The 19,089-nt window shown below is 40.1% G+C and overlaps 1 long non-coding RNA gene across 1 annotated transcript in view; it reads right to left on the bottom strand.

Annotated features, from left to right (window-relative positions):
* Window positions 1-11,248, bottom strand: part of LOC108891877 (uncharacterized) — a 69,513-nt gene extending 58,265 nt beyond the window's left edge. The window contains exon 1 of the long non-coding RNA XR_001962384.2: window positions 11,161-11,248. This is a non-coding gene — a long non-coding RNA (uncharacterized LOC108891877). The remainder of the gene's footprint in view (window positions 1-11,160) is intronic.
* Between the last annotated feature and the right edge of the window lie 7,841 nt (window positions 11,249-19,089).

The following is a 19,089-nucleotide window of genomic DNA, read 5'->3' as shown; positions in this document are numbered from 1 at the left end:
TGTCCATTGAGCTGTGTCAGACAACAATAACAAATGTGAAATTTTGGGCTGAACTAGCAAGTTTACAACAATTTAACCATAGTTATATGATTGCACATCGGCTGTGTTGACAAACCTAAAAACGTGAATGGGTTTATCCACTTTTGCACCATCGATGGAATCAGTATCTGTGCAGAACATGTTTAAAAACACAAGCACTTGCAGGCAGTAGGATCGCTCGGATCCTGACAATATAAATAGCAGCAAAATCATAATAACGGATACATATTTTCATGAGCTCACATGGACACACAGTAGAGTGTGTATGTCAGAAAACAAATATTCAGCACCAAAGGAAAATATCGTTTTTACTTGATCTCTATGTCGCCTTTCTTTTTCTTTCACCTTTGATAGCAGCTTCAGAAAAGAAAAATATAATAATAAGAAAAGAAGGGAAGGGGGGAGCGCTGCTTCCTGTTGCCTGGCAACGTCTCTCCAGGGAGATATGTGTGTGAATGTGTGTGTGCGCGCGGATGTCAGGGAGTGCAGGAGCATCTCTACAGGATAATGTAAGAGCAAGTGGGGTGCGTTTCATTGTTTACTTGTGAACATGGCGTTGGTTTCCCGTGTTCGCAGGGAGAGAGAGAGAGAGAGAGAGAGAGAGAGAGAGAGAGAGAGAGAGAGAGAGAGAGTGAGAGTGCTGGGCGTGCCGGAGCACCACATCAAGGTAGCACAGCGGCACCCCGCCATTAAAGCCATTCAGACAAAGGGGATAGGTATTTCAAAGATACAATTAGGACGGGACGTGTTGCCCATAAATCATTAGCTCTGAGGAGCTTCCAATGGAGAGATGGGCAAGAGACTCTTTAGCTTATGAGTCACTGTCAGAGGCAATTTTTGGTCTTTTTTTTCAATTCAAATGGGCTCCTCAGGAGAGTTTTCATCTAAAGTTTAAAAATGAGGCAAAATGAGTGAAATGAAAAGCTTTCAGTGGATGAATAGTCTTATCGTTTAATGTCATATGAATTTAGCTCTGAAACTGATTGGACCATGCACTCAACGCACAGCGTCTGACTTCCACTGACGATGCAAATGGTGGTCCACTCCCTATTTAGTATGACGAACACTGTGTAGTGTCAGGATTATTTCCTCATCTCAGCATAATGATTTTCCAAGCTTCAACATCCACCTGTAAATGTAGTTTCTGGTACAAACATTTTAGTCAGGGATAATACACTGATTCAAGTCTGCTGGATGAAGCATCTAACAGACTGGTACATTTTAAAATGGACTATAAATAAACCAGGCGCCATACATCAAGTCATATTACAGCATGGCTGCCTTAAGGTGCAGCTTCAAACAGGCATAACAGAAGACAAAGTCTTTAAAATGGCAGCACGGAAGCGTGAAATATATATATAGTCTACATGGGTATAACAATTGTGGCGTGCCATTTGCAACCATTTCCCCTCCTTTCCTGGTCTCCCTCCACCGGACCTTTTAAAATCCACAGTGCAAATGGAGGCCGATTTGATGCCCTTTTGCTCCGGCTGAATTGCCTATGAATACCTGCTGCATTGTCACATGGGATTTGACGGGCATTTAAAATGTGTTAAGCCCTAAAAGGTTTGTGTCAAACGCTTGGGTTGTACAGTGTCATAGGGGTATCAGCTCAGACGCTCTTCACTTTCACACCCTGAGATGGACTCTGGTAATGGAAAAGAAAAGAAAAGCGTGAGAGTTTTAGTTTAAAATATGGTAAGCTGTTGCTTTTATCTTTTCTCCACGTCTTATCATTATAAGCGTGCTAGAAGCAGCCAATCACACAAGGAGCAGTGCTGTTGGCCCAATGAAAATGTGTCTTCAAAGTGACAAGGTGAAAGAAGACTGATTAGGTACTTAGGCGTATGTTTGGCAGCCGAGATAAAGTTCTTTATGTTTGAAATTTTGGACATCAACAGTGCGGTGAGAGAGGTATTTGCTACTGGCTACAGAGAACAAAGACACATGCTCGCAGCAAAAATCTCAAAGAGATTTGGCTAATCTTATCTCCACTTACATGTACTCCTGATCGATAATGAAGTATATTCCAACATCTACAGATAGGGCAAGAGTTCTTATTGAGGGAGGTAAATATTTGAGATAAAAAAGCAAGAACTAATGTTGAAAAGATGAGATCTCACGTTGCAAGAATAAAGGGAAGCAGTGCACAAGTTAGGCTTTTGATTAGTTAGGTTAGATTTTATCATTATAATTCTTTTCCTGCCTCAGATTTGTGAAAAGTTCCAATGTTTGGTTGGTATTCGTCACGTTCTGACCATAAAGAAAAGTTTAAAACCACAATTAAACATCTGGTTTCCTCAAATTTTACTCAGGAGCAAAAATCATCCTTTAAATTTTAAAGAAATAAAGATTTGACATTTATTGTGATAATTATCAAGATCAACTGAATTTTCATCGTCTGGCCATATGACCTAGCCGTGGCTACAAATGCCACCGTAACTTCAATGCAGCACTTGTAGGTGAAACTGAAAAATCCCACCAATTACTGCGAACCATTACAGTTTTTTTGAACACTACCACTGCCACTGACACTGCAGTCTTTCTGACAGAACACTGATCTACTGATTCTCAACAGGAAATCTATTACTTGAAAGGAATTAATGATATCTCAACAGGACTTTTTACTACCTCTTGTTCCACCCACAAAGATGCTACATTAGGTAGAATTTTCACCATAAGAAGTTACATTGCATGTTCGTATTAGACTCTCACTCAATTTGCTTTTATTCCAAAGAACTGTTCACAAAAAAAAAAAATATTTTAACAGGTGAAGGAAAGGCCTTCGGAAAAGCAGCAAATGAATGGTGAGAAACAGAAGCAGGTTCCAGCTGCTTTCCCACAGGGAGCATCTGTGCCACACACTGCCTGCGTCAGACAAGGTGATTGGTTCACAAATGCAGCTGATTGCAGTGTCTTGTGTCTTGTCACAGTCTTTGTGTGTGACTCAACCAAACTCAAAGAGAAATTAAGTCACTTGTATTGAGCACACAGTATATATTATGAAAGTTTGAGTCAGCGTTTATAAAAATTTGAAATGTAAGAAAAAATACTAATAAATATGCCAGGCAAACTTCGAAATTCAGAGACTCACTACACTGTTCCTGGGTTTTGAGAACAACAGGTTATTAAACTATAATTTAAGAGTCTGCTTTTAATCATGTGAAGCAGGGTGGCAAAGGATTTTCAATATGACCATCTCTTGATTATTATTTTCATTGATTAGCTGCATGCCCATAAAATGTCAGACAACGGCGTCTTGTTTTGTTTCAACCAACACTCCACAACCCAAAGAAACCAGAAAATATGAATATTTCAGGAGCTAGAGAATTTGGACATTTGCTTCTTAAAAATGACTTAAAATGATGGAGAACAGCTAGCTAATTGTGAATAGTAACTTACTGAATTAGTGAATAACTGTTGCAGCTCCATTCTGAGGCATTTTGTCATTCACTTGAGTATTGTGTTGTGTTGCGTTTTGATGCATTTTCTTTTTATGTAAAGATATAAGTAGGTCTTGTCCATGCTGGCAGCCAGTTCCTGCAGCTGTGGGGGGTCCAGAACCTCCTCTGCTCCAGGACAGATGTGAGGAACTTGTGGGCATCCTGTAGATACACATACACACACACACACACACACACACACAATGTACAGAGATGTTTAAACACTTAAACTATCAGGTGAAACAACAAACCATAAAACCACTGAGCCACCGCCACCAAGAAGGCGGAGTTTATGAGGAACATCACTTGAGAAGTGATGCTCCTTTATATCCATAAACGAACTGGAGAAAGGGTTAGAGGCATTGTCTATGACAAGCTTTTTTGTTGTTGAGGATAAATGAGTGTTTGTGTGTCCTTAACAACTCTGTGTGAACATGGTGTAAATGTATATATGTTATAACTGCTCATCTTTAAAAGCCCAAACTGAAAATATCCCAAATTTAAAACAAAACAAAGTGAAACAACTGCAACCTGGTGGCACTTAAATAATCACATGCAAATTAACTCAGTAAATGTAGAGGTGTATTTGGATTTATTTTTATAATAATATCTAGAACATTCAGAACTGGGATCTTTGCTGTTTGTGAGCGGATTCTCTGATGGAGCCTGATGAAGCTCATTTTCTCCTACTACTCAGTAGTTCTATCAGTAGTTATATCAGAAATCTATTCAACACCAACAACTGTCCAGAACTCATTTTTTCTCCTTCTCCCCAGCTGTGGCTGGTGATTACTTTAATTTGTGCACTGTGATATGAAAAAGTGAAATATACCAAATTTTGTTCGGAACATGCTCTGTGATTGGATCAAAGACACTGCAAAAATCTGCAAAATTGCAGGTGTGCAAAACAATTACACCTGTATCACCTGTCTGTTAGATTAAGATGAAATTCAGTGTACATCATACCTCTGAGGCCTCCAGGCTTGTCTGGTGTTAAAGGAGGCTTTTCTTCTGTATGTTTTGTTGGGCATTCCCTCCCAGACACTCTCCTTCCCCACATGGCTACAGCCGCCTATTCTACTAAGAGTGGGTCCTTTGTTGTGGTTTGGATTTTTCCTCACACCTCCTTTTGTCTTCTCCAGTGTGGATCTGAAAAAAAATTGATTTTTACACATTATTTCTGAGTGATTCATCTCCGCTAAAACCCTGGGAACACAACAAATTAATCAGCAACCACAGCTTGAAATGAAGAAATAAGTACTAAAACTTTTTCAAAGGGTTGACAGGTGAACTGAGAGATTAAATACAGCAATTTGTTAGGTAAACAGAAATGTGACTCCAGACAAATGATAAAACTTTTGTGACTATGTGTTAGTTTTTTGGAGTCATTCTGTCAATTTGATCTCAATGGGACATTGAGGCCTGAGAGAGGCCTGAGAGATTATAACAATGGGAAACTGTATTCAAAGGGGGTGTGCATAATACTGACACAACACTGTCATTACCATGACAACACCTGTCAAGAACATGAAGGAGTGTCATTTGGTCAGTTATGTCATTGTTGATGGGGGTGAGGGTTAACTGATGACAGTGACAGCAGCCATAAACATTCATGAACTTTCCTTCATGTTCATGACAGGTGTCATGTCTGTCTTCACAACTCTTCACATAAAGTATAACCAACACTTTATTACACACCAGTACACTGTCTGTGTCTTTTATTGTTGTAGCTGATGACAGTCCTTATAAAATATAACAGTTAGAAAAGCTAAACTGACCAAAAAACTAACATGATACTTAAAATAATTTGTTTGCTATTAAAAATAAATGTACTCACGTTGAGAAAAGACCTGGTTCAGTGTTCTGTGTTAAGTTCACGTTCCCGTATGTGGCCTCCTTCTGTTCCAGTTCACATTTACAGCTGAAAAAAATGAAAATTAGCAGCATTAATAACCTTTTAACATCCTATCACTTGTACCTGAAATTTGGTCTTATCCTAAAACTGAACTAAGAAATTATGTTTACTTGATAGCTGTGTGAAGCACATATAATTTGATTAAGAGGCAAAAATTCTAAAAACATTTCCTGCATTGAATTGACAAACATACCTGACTGATGCTGTCCGTGATGTTCCCATGTTGTTTCCTGATGTCTGGCTGTGTTGGCCACCACGAACGTGACGCGTAAATCCATCTTCAGATATCATTTTGTGGGATTTTTGTCAATCGGGTCTTGACGTCTTGATCAGTTCAAGTGAATGTTTATTTAAAAATTTCAAAAAGTTATAGGCGCTTCAGTCGTCACTGAGATATCGTGTTCATGAGACTGGAACAGACAGCTCTAAAATATCTGACACCAGTGCAGACGATAATATAATAATAAATTTTGAATTTTCTTTTTGAATTGGCTGGTGTTGCACACATATCCCTCGCAAGTTTAATACAGTTTTTGAATTCAATCACTTATCACACTTCTATGCGCTTCTTAGACAAGTCAGTGTTCAAATTTCAGGCCTTGCAATTTAACTAGGTACTGAATCCAAAATATTTAATAAAGACGTATGAATTCTTTTCATTTAAATCTTTGGGAAATGAAATCTGGGATACAGAGTAGTTTTGAATAATTTAAGAAGGAAATTTAAAATTAAATTCTCAGATTTCAGCTTCTCAAATGTAAATATTTTCTGGTTTCTTTAGCCCTCGATGACAGCAGATCAAATATCCTTGGGTTGAGGTTTATTAGTCAGGAGAAAATAAGACATTTGAAGATGTTATGTTGGTTTTCAAGAAAGTTTTCACATTTTATGACATTTTATGGAAAAGAAAACAATCTATTCGTCAAGGAAAAACCAATGTAGCACCACAGCTTCTCTGGTTTCACACTTTGGAAGCACCTGATTTGATATGCAGATTTGTGGGAAACCATGATCGCAATGAATATTTGATTAGTTGTTCAGCCCTGTTTGGAGATACAGCAGGTATAACTGACTTGAGCTGGGAATCACTAAAAGGAGTCAGTAAATAAGTGATTCAATCAACAGTGGTGTGAAATTAATTAATCAATCACTGGAACAAGCAGACAGTTGTTTGGTTTCCAGCAGGAGATGACGCCACACTACAGCGCAGCGTGAGTTGGCATTTGAACTTAATCAGATAATGGCTTCCCAGACGAGCATAAACACATCATTCTGATCTTCATTATTCCAGGGGAAGGGTTGAGCTTGTGCACATGTCATGCTTCAGATTCACCCAGTTACACACTTAGGCACCTGGAGGCTACCCAGGGCGACTGCAGAACTCTACTGTCGACCAGCTGAGCAAAGCAGCGGGGAACCTCACTCCAGGGGATAAAACTCAGCTTTAATTGACGCTGGAGAGCCGAGCGTCGTTCAATTGCCTCATGGTCTGTCACAGAATTCTAACCGATGCTACTTTCCTGCCCAGAGCTCACAGGGGGCATCTATTATTGACACAAAGAAAGCCTATATTATTACAATTTCCCCTCGCACGCCATCTGCAGTTCAAGCCTGTTGCCTTTTCTCTGTTAAAAGCCTAATTAGTCCATTGCTGAGGCTTCCCAGCCAGCCAGTGCTTGCCTCCGTACGCTTTATGCCATGATCACACACTTGGGCATTGGGCAGCTGGTATACTCTCAAAGCAATGAGTCATAGCAGATGAAAATGTTTCACACTCAAACAAGGGCACACCAAGATAATGGCCCTCTCTGGTGCAAAGGACAGGGGACAAAGATGAGGCGGAGGGATTGTGTGTTGGGGTGCGCGCGCGTGCGTCCTGTTGGTTGATGAATGAGGCAAAACAAATTCACAGTGCTGAGTTTGCTTGTCTTCTCTTATGGGAAGACATTATCCCTATGTGTATATGTATGTGTGTATGTGTGTGTTTTGTGTACAGTATGCATCAGGAGCAAACTATTTCCTGAAGGGAGGGACCCGACATCTAAGCGCTACAGCTCCTTGTGTATCTAAAACCCACTCGCTCTCACTCACTCACTCACACACACACACACACACACACACACACACACACACACACACACACACACACACACACACACACACACATGCAAACATACAGAAACTCATGTCCACATCTTGCTTAAACCCCTCTAGGTTATTCTACATGAGGCGAGCTGTGCATTGCTTGGCTTAAGCATCCCTTATTTATGCTACACCTCAGGCTAGCTGTCAACCAGTGCAGTTGTCCCCCTATGTATCCACTCTGGTACTCCTCACAGTGACACACTGTATCTAAAACAGCTCCATTCCACCCAGGATGGAAGTTTGGATGTTTTCTGCTGCCCCTTCTGCCCACTCACCTACCTCCTTTTTTTACCTCTCTCTATCCCTGAATATCATTTCATTACACCCTACGTTAAGGGCAAACTCTTGGCATTTAAAATAACTTGCCACCAATTCCTTCTGAATTTATTAATATCCACTAAATTTCATGGGACGAAACAAAGCAATGGATGATGACTGACAAGCGTGTGTATGTTTTTTAGACGTATATCAGCATACTGTCTTTGACAGATGTGCAGCTTAGAGGCAACATTGCTCCCTGCTGCTCTTCAGATATGAATTTATTTAAATACACCCTGACAAATACATTTAGATTTAGTGCCCCTGTCATAACACTGATGAAAACTGCAGCCTGAGATCTGAAATCATACGGGTAATTAGGTATTATCATTGTGGCTGATAAACAAGCCCAATGAAGCAAGAGACACTATCCAAACCACTTTTTTTCTGATGCTTGTCACAGGCTGAATAGTCCAGATCGAGTAACTGCATGGAGAAGACGTCTCTCATACCGGCCTGAATGTGAGATGGCCCTGATTAAAAGTCAAACGTGAAAATCCTTCCAGTAAGGACAATGTAAACCCCACACCTGTGTAGCTTGTCTGTCAGACTCACACAGTCCTCTGACAGCGTCTTAGAAGTGGTCAGAATTATTCTCTCTGACAGTTGGCATTTTCAGACTGTCTCCGTTTGAGCTTCTCATCATCTGTGACACCAGTACTTCCTGGCTGCTTTGATGGATGATTGGCTCCCCGGTGTGTTTCTCCGAGTCAACAGTCAGGAGATGTTGGGAATTTATTTCTTTCGGGGCAGTAAAACACGGAACCTGAGCAACTGAAAACACAGGTTAAGCTGGACTTTTATGGCCAACTTGAAAGTGACATTTTGAACAATGTTTTAATTCAGGCCAATACAGTATTTTGAGAATACCAGCTTGGTCATGTGGTACCCTGTTTTCTCTCCATAGATACTAAAGGAAATACAATCAAATAGGCAGAAAAAGAGTTTTGTAATCAATAATTAGTTATTAATCTATCTCCAGTTAAACCCAAAACTATTATAACTACAGTTGGTCAAAGCTGTACCACAAGGTACAAGTTTGGAGGTACAATTTCCCATTTGCCTTTGTTTTCCCTTTCAAAAGAAGATATGCTAACTTATGTTTAGCATAGTCACCTTGTTTCCAGATCTCAGCAATTAACTTATTAACACAAGTATTAAGTTAGTACGAATAGGATTTAGAGACAAAACGACAAAAATAAGAAAGAAGTTGGATGATACATCTTTGACATCTCTTCACTGGTGGAAATCTCCTTCCTTATGTGGTTCAGTCTCTGTAACCCTTCTCGCTTTAATAGAGAAAAAAAGTTGAGCCACTGTCAAATAACAACTGCTCTGAATTTTAGAACTGAATCTCCGCTCTCTCTCTCTAAATGGCTCACCGTGACTTTTCTCACCCCCATTTTCAAATCAATTCAGAATTGTGTTTACCACTTGTAAACTGCCAGTTGGCCTTCTGTAAAATCCACCAGCTTTTTATGTGCACCACACTCCTCTCCTCCTCCTGTTCTTGTCCTTAAGTTCCTCTATTTCCACTGCTCCTGTCACCTTATCACAGCATGTATTGTGATGTTAAGTAGATGCTCAGAACCTGTGTGCCACCAAAATAAAAGCTGAGAGCTGCTGTCTGCCTTAGTGTGAAATCGAATCTTAATATCAGTTTACAAAGCTGCTGAAAGTTTAATTTTAGCCTGCCATAATTTGTGAGAATTGTTATTGTGGGTAACTTGGCCAGTTCCTGGAGACTTACTTGGTTTTCTCCAACGCATATACACATCCTCTTTTCTCATGCTTTCCTGCCGCTCTTCCCCACCATCTGGGACCGACGGGAGTGATGTGCTGCGATCAGCTCCCTGGTGTAGGAGCACACCAGAGCACAGAGCGCAGCAAACTCTCGCCTCCCACCCCCCCTGACATTTTGGGAGCCCCTTGGCTGGCTCGCCTTGAGTTGATTAATGATCTAGAGAGCCGCTGTGCTCACGGATGACACAGTCTCGCGACATGCACGTGCGCAAACATGCACGCATGCATAGACATGACATAGGGTGATTAATGGAAGGGTTAATATGATGAGAAAATTAAAACGGCAGCTCATTTGGTGCCGTGGGCGACACTCTCTGCACACTTTGGCCTTGTTTGTGTTGAGTTTTGAAACAGGAACACCTTACTGGAGGCTTGATGGTGTTGTTAGATTCATATAGACAGAAAAAAGAAATAAAGCCTGCCTATTTTTTACCACAGCTATTTGACATTTCTCAGGGATGCAGGTCAGGAATCGTGCTCAAAATATAATGGCTGTAACAACTTTTAAATCAGGGGAGATAAAGAGAAACTGCAGTGTCTCTTTTCTGCTACAGCAGCAGTATAGAAGCAGCAAAACTAGCTATGGCAGTGAGCCAGTTTAAAGTCATATTTTCTGCTGTTTTTATTGGGCCGCAGTTCTCCTCCCCTGACAGACAGATACAGCAGATAATTATAGAATCAAGTTCAACTACAGTTAACAGTGATAATGACCTGCCACATACAGTATATCTGCCTCTGTGTAAATGTCAGGCTTCTGGGTCATGGTACAGTACTGTACAGGAAGGTGTGCTTATAATTGATTGAAGTGATTTCACTTGTGTGTGGCAATACGTGCCACACACAAGTGAAATCACTTCAATCAATGTTGTCCATGTTGTTTCTCAACTTAAAAGCAAATAAACACAACAAAATTGGGTGAACAACTTCCCAACCCAGGAAATGGGGCCATCCAAGGAGCATGTGAACACAACATTAGTATTGCACATGTCATAAGATTTAGGTTTTTTAAAACAGGACAGGCTGACAAATCCTGACTTTTAAATACCAGTCAAAGTCCAAAAATACTGGATCCTACAACTCCCATAATGCATCTAAAATATTTCAATAGAAATAGGTATTTAGCCTTACAAACTCTACAAACCCACTTTATAACAAAGCTTGAGTAAAAAAGTTGCCTTAACGCAGGTTTAACTACCTGCGGTCTAACTACTTAGTTAAACCTAAGTCCCTAAACCCAAGCTGAGATAACCCCAATGTCATCACTACTTATTCTGTCAAACTAGACAAAGCTCTTCCAGGGCCACAGAAAACATTGCAACATACATACAACTGCTTTTGCAGGCTAGGTAGAGCTCCTTGTGATGAGAAAACTTATGAGGTAAAATAGGTGGCGTGCTCCTTTAATATATATTTAGGCATAAGCAAAAATTCAGGCCTTGGCAAAAGAAATAAAGTATAACATGCATTCATCTACGTGCACACACACACACAACTCACCCAGCTGGATGAAATCTATGGTCCAAAGTTAGAAGGTCACAGAGGCCTCGATGTCAAAACTCCTGAGCCGTTTCATCCATCTGCAAGAGCGAGGCCTGTGGTGAATCCGATTTAAATAAATTAGAATCCATGCTATATTGTACGTCCTTTCAGGTGAGTAGAATAAGGTTAAACATCCTGCAATACAGACACGGAGGGAACATCACTCAGCAGAGGTGACATATCTATCCAACTGTAATGTGGTTTTGGGTTGAGAATTGGTTGAGAGGTGTAATAACATCATATTTCATCACAGGGCTTCACGTCTTCACAGGAGAGAGGAAAACAAATGTGAAGCAAGATGACCTTTTAACTATTTGTTATGTGTGGCCAATATTTTGCTGTAATGCTTCTGTTTATCTAGTCCCCTTGTTAAGTGTTGATTTTTGTGTTTGAAATTTTTTTTGTCTAATACTTCCAAGCAAACTTCTTGAGGGGAAAGGAGAGGAAATAAATTGAGTAAAAAAGGTGAATAAAAATAAAATAATAAGGCATCAGAGCACAACAAAGTGTAGAGGGAATTTACTGTTAAATTTTAAAGGGAATCAGCAGTCACAGATTTAAAGCAAACTCTTGAGAATAGCAATTAGTTCACTATCGTTCTCATTAAATTAGCACTTTCTCACAGTGCTAAGCTCTCTTTGACGTGCCGAATTATTTTTCGTCTTTATGTAACTCTGATATAATAAAATGGTTAAAACTCCTTTTGTAAGCATTATAGAATAACCCACACGTCCTCCCCATCCTCCCCCTCTCCCCTACCTCCTGCAGACAGCTCTACCCTGGGGCCAACTAACGAACGGTCTGCTCGATGAACCGAAACGACTAAATGACTTGTTGTTCCTGTGCTTTCGCATCAAAGCCAGGTGCATTTATGGCGCTGCAGACCGCGGGGGTTGAGGAGGAAATCCGGAGGCACGCTGGCTTGTTAGTGTCAGCGTGTCAGCTCAGCTGGGCGAAAGGGAGAAAACACAGAGGCGAGAGGATCAAGCACCGTCGCAAGGTAATAAAAGCAAACCGGAACTGGGGTTGCGGGACGGGGATGAGAGGAGATGGCGGCGCGACCTTGCAGTTTCAAGAATAAAGTTATTTTTATTGGTGTTGCTATTGATGGTACGGTAAATGTCATGTTGTGGCAAAGAGCTGCCATTATCTCCGTGTTGAGGTTAACAGCAACTATGTGGAATGAAAGTAAAGGAAAGAGATGAGAGACAAGTGAATTCAGCAGCAGCGTGATGATGATCACAATGGTGATGACTGGTTTTGGCATGTGGATATTTGCCTGAAAACGCTGTTGGGAAGCTAATTAGACCATCACCTGGGTAGTTTAGAGTCACTGGAAAACAAGATGCTGACAATTTCCCACCAGAGTGAAGTCAACAGTAGCCTCATCAGGTTGACCCTATCACCAGCTGCTACAATCAATTCTTCCTAGTTAACACCCATGGCTGCGCATAATGAAATAATTATAAATAGAAGGGGAGACCGTCTTGTTGATTTGCAGAATTTCAATCTCATTTTAAAAATGGGATTAGCTTTGTCAGTCGAAACCAAGGCCCACACTAGCTCAATTACACAAATGCACAGAAAAAAAAGGATTTTTAATTAATTCCAGAGATTAGTTATGATCTCTGAGATTGCATTTGTTAATGGAGTCATGGCGATGTGGCAGCCGAAGCTCTCAATAGGCAGACTGCTGCTCCGCTGAAGTGAAGCCCTGTCTTTGTGCAATCTACACTCCCTTGATACAATCAGTTCTGAGTATAATGATAATATTGTTCCCCATGCTAAGTGGGGAGATCGAGTTGATTTAAATGCCTGATTTCAGGCATGACATTTGTAAACCAATTCCAGGTCAACAACACATAAAGCATGACTGATCAGAATAATCTGAAATACTCCATCAAAACTTTTATTTTTATATTGTGGGCCATAGACATTCATAATAAGTTCAATGGAAGCTCTTAACACCAATACTTACTTTAACGGATGAAAGCCTTATTGTAATGCTCCACTTAACAAGCTCCAGTTAATTTCAAAATTGTGAAATTGACCTATAATCAAAACAGAGGGGTTTTTGTTTTGTTTTATGCTCAGATAAAGTCATTACTCTGTATGCATTCATTAAAAATTGAAAGCATAATAAAAAATAAAAATAAAACAGTAACAAAGCCTATGATACCTTATTAATTGGCCTGGAGGCACTGATGCATACATAGTAAGTTTTGTGAAATCACTGAGTATCCCAGATGGGCAGGAATCTCAGCCTCCACTTAATTAGGAGCAGTAAGTCAAAATGTTTAATTTGCTTGTAAGAAAAAGATCTAAAAAACACTTAATTCAACCTAAATTGTCACAAAAGAAAAAGCACACAACCAAGCAAGAGAGTAGAGTTAAAATTACACTCCCTTAGATTTTCATGAAATCTGAACCTGTTTTTACTATTCATGATTGTTTATTTTTCTGCACTAGCCATTCATCATCTTTGCATTTAGTAATTATGTTTCTATATAGTAGCTTTCATTGCAGCAGGTGGCAGGGTCCATCTCTCTATGGGGACAGCTAGTGGACAGGTGCAGAATAGCAGGTTTGGATGAACATAAGCTGTAATATTATTCTCAAATCTCTAATTGTAGTTTTAGAGCCATTTTGTTAATAATTGTTTTGTTTTTTTGCTGCTGACTGCCTTCTCTTTCCTTCTTTGTTTTGTTTCATATCTTCATGAAAAACACTTCAAAAGCAAAACTGATTTTTTTTCTTTGTATTCAAATCCCAGTGAAGATCTCACCCATTAAAACATCCCCATCTGACTCACAGCACTACTGTGTCTCTCCTGAATTCATTAATTCTGACGGTCTCCTCTCAAACAAACACACACACACACACACACACACACACACACACACACTGAACCTGAGCAAAGCCTTTGTTGTACGGCACATCCACTGCTTTTTGTTTAGCAGAGATGTCCGGTGACTATTGTGATGAAAGGCGTTTGATTTTCACAGCAGCTTTTATGTAAAATGGCAGGGCAGTACATGTCATGTCTGTCTTCAGAGCAAACACTGGGCTCTGAAAAAAAGCATGTCAGAGGACAAAGCCTCTGGAGCTTCAACAGTTTGATATGTGTTTTTATCAGTCCACTGATATCTTAGCAATTAATCGTTACAACTGCAGCTTCTGTGCTTCTTTTAAAAAGGCTGAGAAGTTTTCATGCAGTGTAATATTTGGTCAACAATGCTCATAAAAACATCAGAAATTCCCTCTTGGACGTCTTAGAGGAACCTAAAACCAGCTGGATGAAAAACATTAACTTCAAAACACATTCAAATGAACACTAATGAATTCAAACTTATTTAGATTCCACAGGCGTGCTCTTACTTTGAGAAACAAACAAATGTACCCACACAGATAGTTTGACAGATCGCACATCTGGGCAACACAGCACAAGGACATGGGAGTTAACGGCTGAATCCAAGTGTGTGAGTATATGTGTGTGTGTGTGTGTGTGTGTGTGTGTGTGTGTGTGTGTGTGTGTGTGTGTGTGTGTGTGTGTGTGTGTGTGAGCCTCCCTCTGAGGAAGCATCAAGGTGCTTTATCTGTCATCATAAGGACAGCGACAAAGGCTGCACTGGCTGCAAACAGCAGCCACAGCCAGGACAACTCAAACAGCGACACAGCAGACTGTGTGTGCTGTGGGGTTTGGGGATGCTGTGACACAGTACTGCCTTACAGTTCCCTATGAGTCAGCTCATCTGAAACTGTCTGAGGGAATACTAACAAGTGTCATTCAAATGTGAATTTTGAGATCTGATCGTGAATTTTGAATGTTCTTACAATGACAGACAAATTCCTGTTTTTACACACACAGGAAATTAGGCCTGTGCATTTAAACCACCTGAAGGTGTTGAACACACACTCAGAGCAGTGGGTGGGTGGGGGAAGCACTGTTCACTCACTCACCCCACCCGTCTTTCTTCTTGCCAGTCCAGCGACCTTTCACCCCCATTACATTACTGTTTACTCCATAACACTGCTATATATTCTATTACATACCATTAGCTCTATCACTATCACGCTCCTGCCTCTTTATGATTGCTCATTAAAAAGTGACACATGCACAGGGCCTCTCTGAACAAGTTGAGTGCCCCTGAAGTGCTGAAGGGCACCTGTATGATAAAAGAAAACCACACTTAAAAAAGACAATTGTTTCAGAGTTGGACATCAAGGACTCTAACGCCATTGAAAATGCAATTACAACTAGCTGATGTCATGGTTCAGGAAAGCATTAATGCTGTGGCACAATGCTGGCTACAAAACATTAGCACATTTATCCACCACCAGTTAAATAGTCTTGCTCTTCATGCAGACTTAATTGCAGATAATTCACATGTAAAGTGTATTTTTATTACTTTTGATCAAGTTTTATTTATTTATGAATATTCAATCTTGATAAAATGTTACACTGCAGTACCAGTGCTGTACAGCCCCTTTGTAGAATGATACTCTGCATCCGTGCCAGCTTAGTTTGTTTGTTTTATCGACTGCTGTTTTCTTGAGGGGCACAGACGCTCACACAAACAAACAAACTGACACGCTCAATAGAATCCAAAAAGGCTTTCAGTGTGTTATCCCGAACAACTTTTGCTCACACTACGGAAACCACTCTGCATCTGCCTCCACTGTCGCTCCGATTAGGAAAAAGCAAACAATAGAGCGAGGTGACAGGTGAGCGATAGTCGATGCTGAAGCTCGGCTGGATAAGGGATCTAGGTAGCTGTGGTTCTGGCTCATGTGTAGTACCACAAGCACGCAACACTTTTATATTTGGCCTTAAAATGAAATGACTTTCATTTTATTATGCTATCTATATTACATTATAATACAAATAATGAAGTCTAGATAATTTGGTTGCCATGGCAGCATGTGCACAGGCTAACTTGCTACTTGTACGACAGGGAATCATTGCTGTCTGGTGGGACTCGTGGCAGTGGACTGTGTTTATATCCACAAAGGAGCGCACACACAAATGTTGTGGTTGTGTTCAAAGACTGTTCTCCGCCTACGGAGTTTACAGGCATGAAGTGGCGGCTGTTACATGCAGAGGGAGTTTGCTGTTGTTGTTATTGCAGCAGTCCACCTGCATGAGCTATACAGCGGCATCAGCAATCAACAAACAACATGCCCCGACATATTTGTCACCATCGCTGGCGGCCTCAATCATGCTAATGCTACAGGAGGAAAAAAAATACACAGAAAAAAATACACAGGACCTCGTTTACATCCAAGCTGCTGCTGTTTATGTAAGAGTGCTACCCTAACCCCAACTGAGTTTACACTATAGTACGTTCTACACTCACAAGACAAAATGTTTTGACCGCTGCTGTACTTCTGTATTGACCACAAACTGTTTTGCAATATGTTGTAAGTTTAATTATTTAAAATACAGTAGCCTACAGTGGTACTCTAGAGCTGGAAATCATTTCAAATTAAATCACAATTTAGACACTCCATGCATTGCAGCATTTTGACAGCACTCCAAAGAAAAAGCATGAGATTTCTTCATCCTCTTTCCTTTTTTCATTGCTGACAGCATTTTGTTTTGAAAGATAAGAATTTAGAAAGTCAGCCTGGCTCTTTGCATTAAGAATTCTGCACACTGAAACCTAGGTGAATCCATATCTTCTGGTGCAAAAACTAGAACTGTCTAATACTGTGTTAGAGAAAATATGGCATTCCCATTTCACACTGAAGATTCTCTAAATCCACAATGATGCAACAAGTGACTTATCAACAACCACAACACACATCTGAACAATAGGCCACTGCTGTGGCTGACCCTGATGTGATGAAGCAACCTGCTCAGCGGTGCAGCAACATTTTAACAAACAATCAAAGGGCTAAAGGCACAAATGACCCCGGCCGGCACGGTTCACAACACACATTGCATCAGAAACATATTCAACTGTGCAGATAATCACGGGGACTAGCTGCGGGCAGTGTAAATATTCGGTCCTGCTGTAACAAACAATGTGATGAATTTGTTAGCATTAGCATAATGCTACGCCTTCCCTGCTGGTTCAGAAGCAGCCATTAAAGTCTGATATAAACCATTTTAGCTTCTTGGTCATGTTCATAAACTCTGCAGGAAGCAGCCTGTCCAATGTTGAACCCTGATACCAAACATACAGACTGTTAGTCACACAAAGAGGAGGTGGTGGGGTGGGGGGTAGAGAGACTCACAGATGGCATTCAGCAGAGAATATTTTGCCCGAGGCAAATATGTGAGACCTCTGTATGCTTGATTCAAAGAATGTCATTTGCCTAGTTACTCAACAGAGCAAAGCAGCAGCAGAACATGCTATAAAGTGAGTGTGCCTGTGTTTGTGTATACCTCAGCCCACCCTTGATATTTTCCTGCATGTCACTGAAGAGCTCAGCACCAAAGGCAAAAGTCCTTGACCTGCTCTCCTCTAGCTACAACACATTCTTTGCAGCTCCAAACATTTGCTTAGAAAGCTTCTGATATGCTCTGATTGTTAAGTGTTTGTATCTTTTTTTTTTTCGGCCAGCCCACTGAAACATTCACTTTCTGAATTTTCCCTTAGAGCGGCCGTCTGTTGTTTTGAAAAGCCAAATGTGAGCGTTCCACGACACTGAAGTATCAAACAGCAGTTTTTCACCAACTCATTTATCCCCTCCTAATTGACATGAAGCTGCTACTTCGTACTGCCAAAGTAATAAGCTAATGCTCTCTGGCATTGACTGCTATTGAGAGTCCAAAACTGCATCACACTCACTGGGGAAATTAATCATTCAAACAAACAAACAAGCAAATAAAGATATATATATATATATATATATATATGTTTGCTCATCAACAGTACCCATCCTAAGATGTTATAAAGATATATATAAATGATGTTTACATTCATATTTACATGCACATTTTTTGCACAGTGGGTAGTGTATAATACAAATCTCATGCTGATATGAGTCATCTCTGAATATGAATTGTACACGCAATTTAGGTTTGTTTGCTTGTTTGTTTGGTTGGTTTGCTTTTGTTGCTTTGTTTATTTTTAAAATTGACAGAGTAATTATTATCACGGCAAAACTGAAACACATTCACATCTTTTGAAATAATTCATTCATTTTATTCAATTAAGCACTAAACCTGGAGAGAAACATTTAAAAAACAATTATCTTTATACTGTACACAAATAACAAGCACTACCATATGTATTATAAGTAGTTCACGCTTAAATGTTCAGAAATCATAAAGACTGTATTTTGTACATGTACATTCATACACATTTAGTCCTGTATTTGTTCTTCCTTTAAAACAACAGGACAGCACAAACATATTTAAAAATGCCTACTTGTTTGAAATGAGTATTGATTGTGTGGGTGTAGGTCATATGCTATAAGCTGTGTTTGCTAATAGGTGGATTGCTGTTAACTAGAAAGTCAAAGAGGAACATACACTCAATAGAAAGCTTTTGACCACTGAGGGAGCTGGAATCAAATTTAAATAACCTGTAAATGAGCACAAATACACCCCAGGAGATGAAAACTTTACAAAGATCCCAGGCTATGTTGCCTCTTACAAACCACAGCTATCACTGAAATGGGACACACTTGGACGGCGCCTACAGGTTTAGTTTACTTTTCTTCTTCATCTTTAACAACATATGTGCTGATAGCAGTCTGCATCCTCCAATCCAGCCTCCTATCAATGCATCAATTTGCTGCAATCAACAAAATGCAGTAAGACCGTTTCAACAGAACACTTATGTGTGACATATACTTTTAGAGACGCATTATGTGTATATAGATGGAGCCATCCAGCCTCATAACAATGAGTGGAAATGGGTGAGCTCCAATTAT

Source organism: Lates calcarifer, linkage group LG7_2 (genome assembly GCF_001640805.2).
Source record: "Lates calcarifer isolate ASB-BC8 linkage group LG7_2, TLL_Latcal_v3, whole genome shotgun sequence".
Taxonomy (NCBI): domain Eukaryota; kingdom Metazoa; phylum Chordata; class Actinopteri; family Centropomidae; genus Lates; species Lates calcarifer.
The sequence above is the reverse complement of the archived record's forward strand: the minus strand, read 5'-3'. Positions and strand labels throughout refer to the sequence as shown.